Here is an 8127-nt window from a genome sequence, read left to right as displayed (position 1 = left end):
CAGTAATTCAATGACAAATCATCAAAGGCATATCTTGAATTTTCTTTTTTTAATGGAAATGGGAATATACACTGAGTGCATTAGGGAGTAGGTGATAGTTAGGATGCTGAGTTGTGGAATGGACTCCTGGGCATGGGAGACACTTGCCTTGGAGAACTTGTGTGGAGATGTGTCTCTGCACACAGTTTCACAAAACAATGCCCATAACTTGTATGATGTCAATAGCAGCAAATAGGTGTCAGGCACTGATCTTGCTCTGAGGTGGACTCAGCAACACAGAAAGGCACAAAGAATGAGAGGGAATGACTGCTAGCCACCAGACATCAGCTTCAAGTGCTGTCTTGACCAGAAGCTAAGATAAATTGAGCTGGAGAAGGCTGATCCCTATGCAAGGCTCCTGAGCACTAAGGACCAGGCACTATTATAGGTGTTGGAGAAACAAGTGAATGTGGCTCTCTCCTCATCAATTTCATGCTGAAAAGAAAACCAGAAATCATAATGATAATTTTTATAAATCAGAGACATGACATTGGTAGTTTTGTGGCAACAACTTCACAGTGGTTATGTGAAGAGATATTCCTGAGGAGGAGATAGTTAACCTGAGAGCCATCATCCATGCAATTAACTAGAAGCAGGTACTCCAGGCAGTAAGAGCAGCAAGTACATCCCTCATTGATGGGAAAGGATGTAACTTGCTTCAGAAAAGGAAAACATCACTGATGTGCTTGCTCGTGAAGTAAGAATAAAAAGGTACAATGAAGAAAAAAAGATCAGACATGAAGATCTGAATAAATTATATAGATATTGGATGCTGCGAGTTACAAGAAGAAAAATTCTGATGTTATTCTAAATCTGACATAACCCACTGGAACCAAAATGCTCACATAGTACCTAGACACATCTGATTCACCTAGAGAACACTTTTAAAAAGTGATTCTAGCCAGGTTCTGGTGGCTCACAAATGGAATGCGAGCTACTCGGGAGGCTGATACCTGAGGATCACGTTTGAAGCAAGCCCAAAGAGGAAATTTGGAAAGACTCATCTCCAATTAACCACCAAAATTATGGACTTGAAGCTGTGGTTCAACTGGTAGAGCACTAGCCTTGAGAAAAAATTAAAGGACAGCACCCAGGCTCTAGGTTCAAATCCCTGGACTTCACAAAACAAAAAGTCAACAAATAAAATTTGGTGCTCAGTCGATCATCACTTAGCATTCTACTTCAATGTATTTAGTATGAGCCTAGGAAGTTACATCTTTAGCAAATGCTCTCCCCTCATATTCTGCTTCATTACCAGTATTCAAACCCCTGGCATTACCAAAGTCTCCTCCCAGTTAGCATAGCAGTCTACCACTGGGAATTAATAGATATATTTTTATTAATCATAATCTATCCACACACATCAAATGAGTAGTAGCCACATTCCACTATTCTGAATGTTTTTTCTCCCCCTTTGAGTTAATAAACCTTACCATTAAAAACTATAGAATACTTATTAAATTAAGTCAACAGTCATCATTCTTCCACCCAATCTTGTAACCTAATTTATGTTTTTTTTTTTTTGTTTCTTTGATGTTGGTGCCCTGTATCTTGTATGTACATTTCTCTAGCTTTGGGAGGTGAAGGGGAAAAAACCAAATGCTTAACTAGGGATACAGTTTGACCCATTTTAACAATGAGATCAAGACACTATGTTCAAAAACGAACTTTACAATTTAGGCAGGGAGTGGGAAGGAGGGATGGAAAGGAGTAGTTGTGGAGGTGGAAGGGTAGGGATGGTAGGGGAAAAACAAAGGAGGAAGTATCAATGCTTGAGAGGAAATGAACTCATTACCTACCTTATGTAACTGCAATCCCTTTGTACATAATTTTTACAAAAAAAAAAACGTATTAAAAAAGATGAAAAGACCCAGAAATAAAACTACATACTTACAATCATCTGATATTCGACAAAAGAGTGAAAGATGTAATGTGGAAAAAACATAGTCTTGCCGGGTGACTGTGGCTCATGCATTTACTCTAGCTAATCAGAAGGCTGAGATCTGAGAATGGTTGTTGAAAGCCAGCAGGGCCAGGGAAGTCGATGAGACTCTTAGCTCCAATAAACCACAAGAAAATGGGAAGTGGAACTGTGGTTCAAGTACTAGCCTGGAGATGAAATGCTGAGGGGTAGCTCCGAGGCCGAGAGTTCAAGCCCCACGACCGACACACACACAGACACAGACACAGACACACAGACACACAGACACACAGACACACAGACACACAGACACACAGACACACACACACACACACACACACCACACATACACAGACATCATAGCCTCTTCAACTATTGGTGTTGGGAAAACTGGACATCAATAGGCAGAAAACTGGAAGTGGATCTCTGCTTGCACTAACATCAACTCAAAATGGATTAACTACATTAAAATCAGCCAAACTACTATAAGATAGAAAAAGGGTGACATTAGAACTTATAGGTACTGAGGTGGAAGCTGGGCAGCTGCACCCCGAGCACCGGTAGTTGCGCTCCAGATCCTGCAATCTCACACTGCGTGCCTTGACCCAGTAACTGCTTACTCCAGTTGGCCCCTGCAATGGGCGCCATGCTTCCGGCGGCGCTTGGCGCTCAGGGCAGCTCTACTCACCACCCTGGCCCTGCTCCTCAGGCCACCGGTGACGAGGGTCCCATCTTGCAATGCGGGCACTGTGATGGGATCGCACTGGCCCAGTGCGAGCCTCTGCCTGCAGTGCCTGCGTGTGCCGAGCTGGTGCGCGAGCCAGGCTGTTGCAGCTGCCTGACATGTGCTCTGCGGGAGGGTCAGCCGTGAGGTGTCTACACAGAACTCTGCAGCTAGGGGCTCAGCTGCCAGCTGCCACCAACCGAGCCACGCCCACTGCAGGCGCTGCTGGATGGCCGCGGGTTCTGCGCCAATGCCAGCGTCCTGGCCGGCTGAGCGACTACCTGCTGCTGCTGGCGCCCTCTGCCTCAGGAAATGCTAGTGAGTCAGAGGAGGACCTAGGCACGGGGAGCTTGGAGAGCCATGCCCCTCCCAGCACATATAGGGTGCCTGACTCCAAGTTCCATTCCATTCACGTGAAGCTGGACACCATCAAGAAAGGTCACGCAAAGGACAGCCAGCACTACAAAGTCGACTATGAGTCCCAGAGCACGGACACCCAGACCTTCTCCTCGGAGTCCAAACTGGAGATAGAATATGGTCCCTTCCTTAGAGAGATGCAAGACACCCTGAATCACCTGAAGTTCCCCAATGTGCTGAGTCCCAGGGGTGTGCACATCCCCAACTGCGACAAGAAAGGATTTTATAAGAAGAAGCAGTGTCGCCCCTCCAAAGGCAGAAAGCGGGGCTTCTGTTGGTGCATGGACAAGTATGGTCAGCCCCTCCCAGGCTTCGACAGCAAGGGCACGGACGACTTGCACTGCCTCGGCATGCATAGCCAGTAAACCCCACTGCATCAGTTAAATTGGAGCTCCAATATGCCTTACTTTACACAAAAGACTGCCACGGACAGAACAGTACCTGCCTACAGCCTCCACTTACATTACTTTTTGTGATGACCTGGTTTTTTGTGTGTTTTTTTAAAGAAAACCAAAGTTTAGACAGAGACTTTAGAAATGTCTATTGTTCCTTTAAATGGTAAACTTGAGCATCTTTCCACTTTTCAGTAGTCAGAAAAGAAAATTAATTTCTCTGTTGCTTTCTGTAAAAATAACTGATACTCCTGCCCAAAGCAGCGGACTTGATCCCCTTCTAGAAACCTCTCCACATCTGCCCATTGGAACAGCTGACCTTCTGCCTCCCTCACTTCAGTGGCTATTGTAGAAGACACCTCCTCGTTGCCCTCCGCACTGCTCAGGCTTCATGGAGAACAGGAAGGTCAGAAACTCAAATCACCTGGACATCTCTACCATACACGAGACCCCTGGGCCTCCTGATACTATCTTTGATTCCAAGCCATGGACCCCTGGACCACAAAGCTTCTTCATTATCTGCAAGTGACTTGATCTGCTTGGAAAATACTGGAGAGATTGAGGTGGAATATAACTGACCAAGAAAGTTCTATAAAACTGACCCAAAAAAGTTCTAGTACATTCTGGGAAACTTGTAAATGCAGATCTTCCTGACCTCCCTCCATTAGGCAGCTTTTCAAGGATGGAGCCCAGTGGAAGGCCCATGGTGGCCTTGGCTGTGGTCCAGCAGGGCATGGGGGAGGCTGGGGGTGTACCCCACACCTCACAGGCCTCACCAGTAATGGAGTAATCGCTCTGGAGACAACAACAACAACAACAAAATGTTTTCTAATTTAACTCCTAGTTTGGGGTTGAGGATAATAAACTGTTTAAAGGCAAAAGTTTATTTTCACCCCTCATCTTTATTCTTGACCTAACAAAACAATGGTGTTTAATGTTATCTAAACAGGAAAGATGAACAGCTTGTTGAGAGAGCCTCATAGGGCACTGGGAACATGTAGAGAATACCTTGTGTTTGTTGAACTTGGAGTCCAACTCATACTTTATAATTCACACATGTATGCAGAGAGAGAGAGATATGTTCTCAATGGTTAACATTGTATACAGCATAGCCCAACTATAATAGGATTCATACTAGATAATCCTAGATAGTGTTAATTACTAGAAGGTGTAACTATGGTTGTGATCAGGAGAGGACACTCAGTCCAGGCTGGGCTTTTCTCTCCCCAAGGCCAAACCCATGGCAGTGTTGGGTGTGTGGCGATTGTCCTGCCCTACACAGCAGAGAGCTCTCCTTAAGAACAAAAAGAGGTCTCAAGACAGTCTGCCTACCTATTACGAGCTTTCATTTTTTCCTAAAATTTTTTTTGGGGGAAAGTATTTTTGAAAAATTTTGTCTTGTGATGTATTTATAAAAGTAAATAAAGTTTTACCATCAAAATAATAATTAAAAAAATACTTATAGGTACTGGCAGGAACTTGCTGAATAGAATCCCAGGGGCATAACAGATAGGAAAGAAACCCAACAAATGGGACTACATCAAAGGAAAAAACCTACACAGGCTAGAGACATAGCCACTAAACTAAAAAGACAGCCAACAAATTGGGAAAAGATATTTACCTGCAATACATCAGACAAAGGGCTAATTTTCAATGTATACATGGATCTCAAGAAACTACCCCTCCCAAAACTAATAAACGAATCACCAAATGGGCAGAGGAGCTAAGGAGAGACTTCTCATAAGAAGAGGTAAGAATGGCAAAGAAACATATCAGGAAAGGTTCATCATCCCTGGCCATAAAGAAAATATAAATCAAAGTAATTCTGAGATACCATCTTATCCAAATATCTTGAATTAGACAACAAATGTTGGTGGGGAAGTGGAGAAATTAGAAAATGGCAAGGACATTTGCACAACCATGTTCCTTGCTGCTCAATTCACAGTGACACGAAATGTACACAACCCAGATGCCCCACAATAAATGAATGGAACCAATAATTATGCCATCTATATACAATGAAATTTTACAGAGCCATTAGAAAGGATAAAATAATGTCATTTGCAGGGAAATGGATGACACTAGAATAAATCATGTTAAGAAAGTTTAGCCAACATCAAATTGACAAATGGTACCTGTTCCCCTGATATATGGAAGAGAGGTTTAAAACACCATGGGATATGATATACTGAACAGGATTCTAGACATCATTTACAGTAAGAACAGAAGAGGAAGCATTTGGCGAAAATCACAAAGTTATAATACCCAAGCACCTTTTCTACATAATACTATATATATATATATATATATATATATATATATAATATATATGTATTATATATTATATATATATTGAATTGCAATGATAAGGAAACAAAGGAACTTTTCTTAATTTGTCTTTTCATTTTCTAATGAGTCTGTATTCTTCACCTAATATACAGGGAAGATGGGGGAAGGGCACAGAATTAGTGGGAAGTGGGTGAAAAAATGCAGCAGCAGAGCCCTCTGGCTCTACTGGACATTGATGAAAGTGAACCATGCAAGTCGAGGGTCAAGATGGGAGGGAGGGTATGGAAGAGAATGTGGGAACAGATGAGATTATGTAAAAGGAAGGAAATGTACTAGTTACCTGACATACAGAAAGGTAACCCTGCTCTATATAGCCGCTAAAACATTTTTTTTTGAAGAAAAGTGTTCCCAAATGAGAACATATGAGAATAAGAAAATACAGAGCAGATAATTCTTTTTTATGTCCTTGGTACCTGATAGTTTCAATCAATAGCTATTGTCCTACCAACTGAGTCATACCTCTAAACCCAAAAGTCCTTACAATATTCAAATTTTTCATTGATTTCTTCATATTTTCTATTTTCTTTTTCATATGTGTGTGTGTATGTGTGTGTGTGTGTGTGTGTGTGTGTGTGTGTGTGTGTAAGAAATGGAGTGTGATCACAGGATCTAGGTGCTATCCCTGAGCTTCTTTTTTGCTCAAGAGTACACTCTACCACTTGAGACAAAGCTTCACTTCTGGATTTTCTTGAACAGTTTATGGGAGATAAAAGATTCACAGGGACGTTTTGGCACCACTAGATTCAAATCATCATCTTCAGGTCTCAGCCGCTGGAGTAGGTAGTATTATAGGCATGAGTCAAGGCTTCTGGCTTATGAATTGTTGTCCCTTTTTTAAAAAGATGGTGCCAGTGGCTCATGCCTGTAATCGTAGCACCACAGGAAGCTGAGATCTGATAATTGAGGTTTAAAGACAACCTGGGTAAGAAAGTCTGTGAGACTATTATTTCATAAACTGGTTAGCAAGAAACCAGAAGGGGCACTGGCTCAAACTGGTAGAGTGATAGCCTTGAGCACAAAAAATCAAGGACTGCCCCCAGGCCCTGAGTTCAAGCCCCACATATAAAAATATGTAAAAAAAATTGCAATCACTTGTAATCTCAACATCTTCAATTGGTGGTGTATTTAAAGTTAATTTGCATCTCACTTCGTATGTATTTGAGGGGGAACTAAACATAATATTTTTTTTTTAAAAATGAGCAGCTGGGTTCAGGTGGCTCATGCCTGTAATCCTACCTTTTCAGGAGGCTGAGAAATGAATATGGTGGTTTAAAGACAACCTGGGCAGAAAAGTTCCCATGAGACTGCTATTTCCAATTAACCACTAAATGGTTTAAACTGGTATGGTAGAGTACTAGCATTGAGCAAAGGAGTTCTGGGACAATATCCATGCCCTGTGTTCAAGTCCCATGTCTGAAGGACAAATAGAAATCAGGTCTGGGAAGTTGGCTCAGTGCTAGAGTGTTTGCCTTGCATGTGGAACCTTTGGGTTCAATTCCTCTGTACCACATAAGCAGAAAAAGCCAGAAGTGGCACTGTTGCTCAAGTGGTAGAGTGCAAGCCTTGAGGTGAAGAGATACGGGACAGTGTCCAGGCCAGAGTTTAAGATCCATGATGGATAAAAAGCAAACAAACAAAAATAATTCAAACATTTAAATGATGTGCACAATAGACTATACACTAAAGATGAAAGATTAAATTAATGAATTAATAATTAAAGTGACCAACATTGTTTTGATTTTGTAAGTGGTGAATATAGCAGAAAAAGTGATAAGAAATAATGATTCATTTCTAAACACTCATATTGTTTTAAACTCATTTACTACTTTTAAACTAAAGGAGCACATAAGTATCATTTTACAAAAAAAAACAAAAGTTGTACATGTATTTCAGCCTGAATTCAACATTTTATAATTTTCCTTTTAGTAAATAATCAGTATCTTTTCATATAAAATACCTGTAATCCCTTTATTTAATACTTATCATTCTAGTATTTGATTATATCATAATTCCTCCCTTACTTCTTTTCTTCACATCCTTTCCTCCTTTCTATACTAGCAGTTAAATTAAGGGCTTCATGCACTTAAGGTAGGTCCTCTAAAAGGTGAGCCACATGCCTGCTCTTTTTGCTTTAGTGACTTTTTTTTTTTTTGGTCATGTGGCTTGAACTCTGGGCCTGGAGACTGTCCTTGCACTCTTCAGCTCAAGGCAAGTGCTCTACTGTTTGAGCCACAGTGCCACTTCTGATTTTCTGGTGGTTTAATGGAAATAATAGTCTCACAGAT

General features: G+C 41.4%; 1 pseudogene; it reads left to right on the top strand.

Annotated features, from left to right (window-relative positions):
* Positions 1-2606: 2606 nt before the first annotated feature.
* Positions 2607-3494, top strand: LOC122098038 (annotated as a pseudogene).
* Positions 3495-8127: the final 4633 nt, after the last annotated feature.

The sequence above is a fragment of the Dipodomys spectabilis genome, unplaced genomic scaffold (genome assembly GCF_019054845.1).
Source record: "Dipodomys spectabilis isolate Male_0828 unplaced genomic scaffold, ASM1905484v1 ptg000454l, whole genome shotgun sequence".
NCBI classification, from domain to species: Eukaryota; Metazoa; Chordata; class Mammalia; order Rodentia; family Heteromyidae; genus Dipodomys; species Dipodomys spectabilis.
The sequence above is the reverse complement of the archived record's forward strand: the minus strand, read 5'-3'. Positions and strand labels throughout refer to the sequence as shown.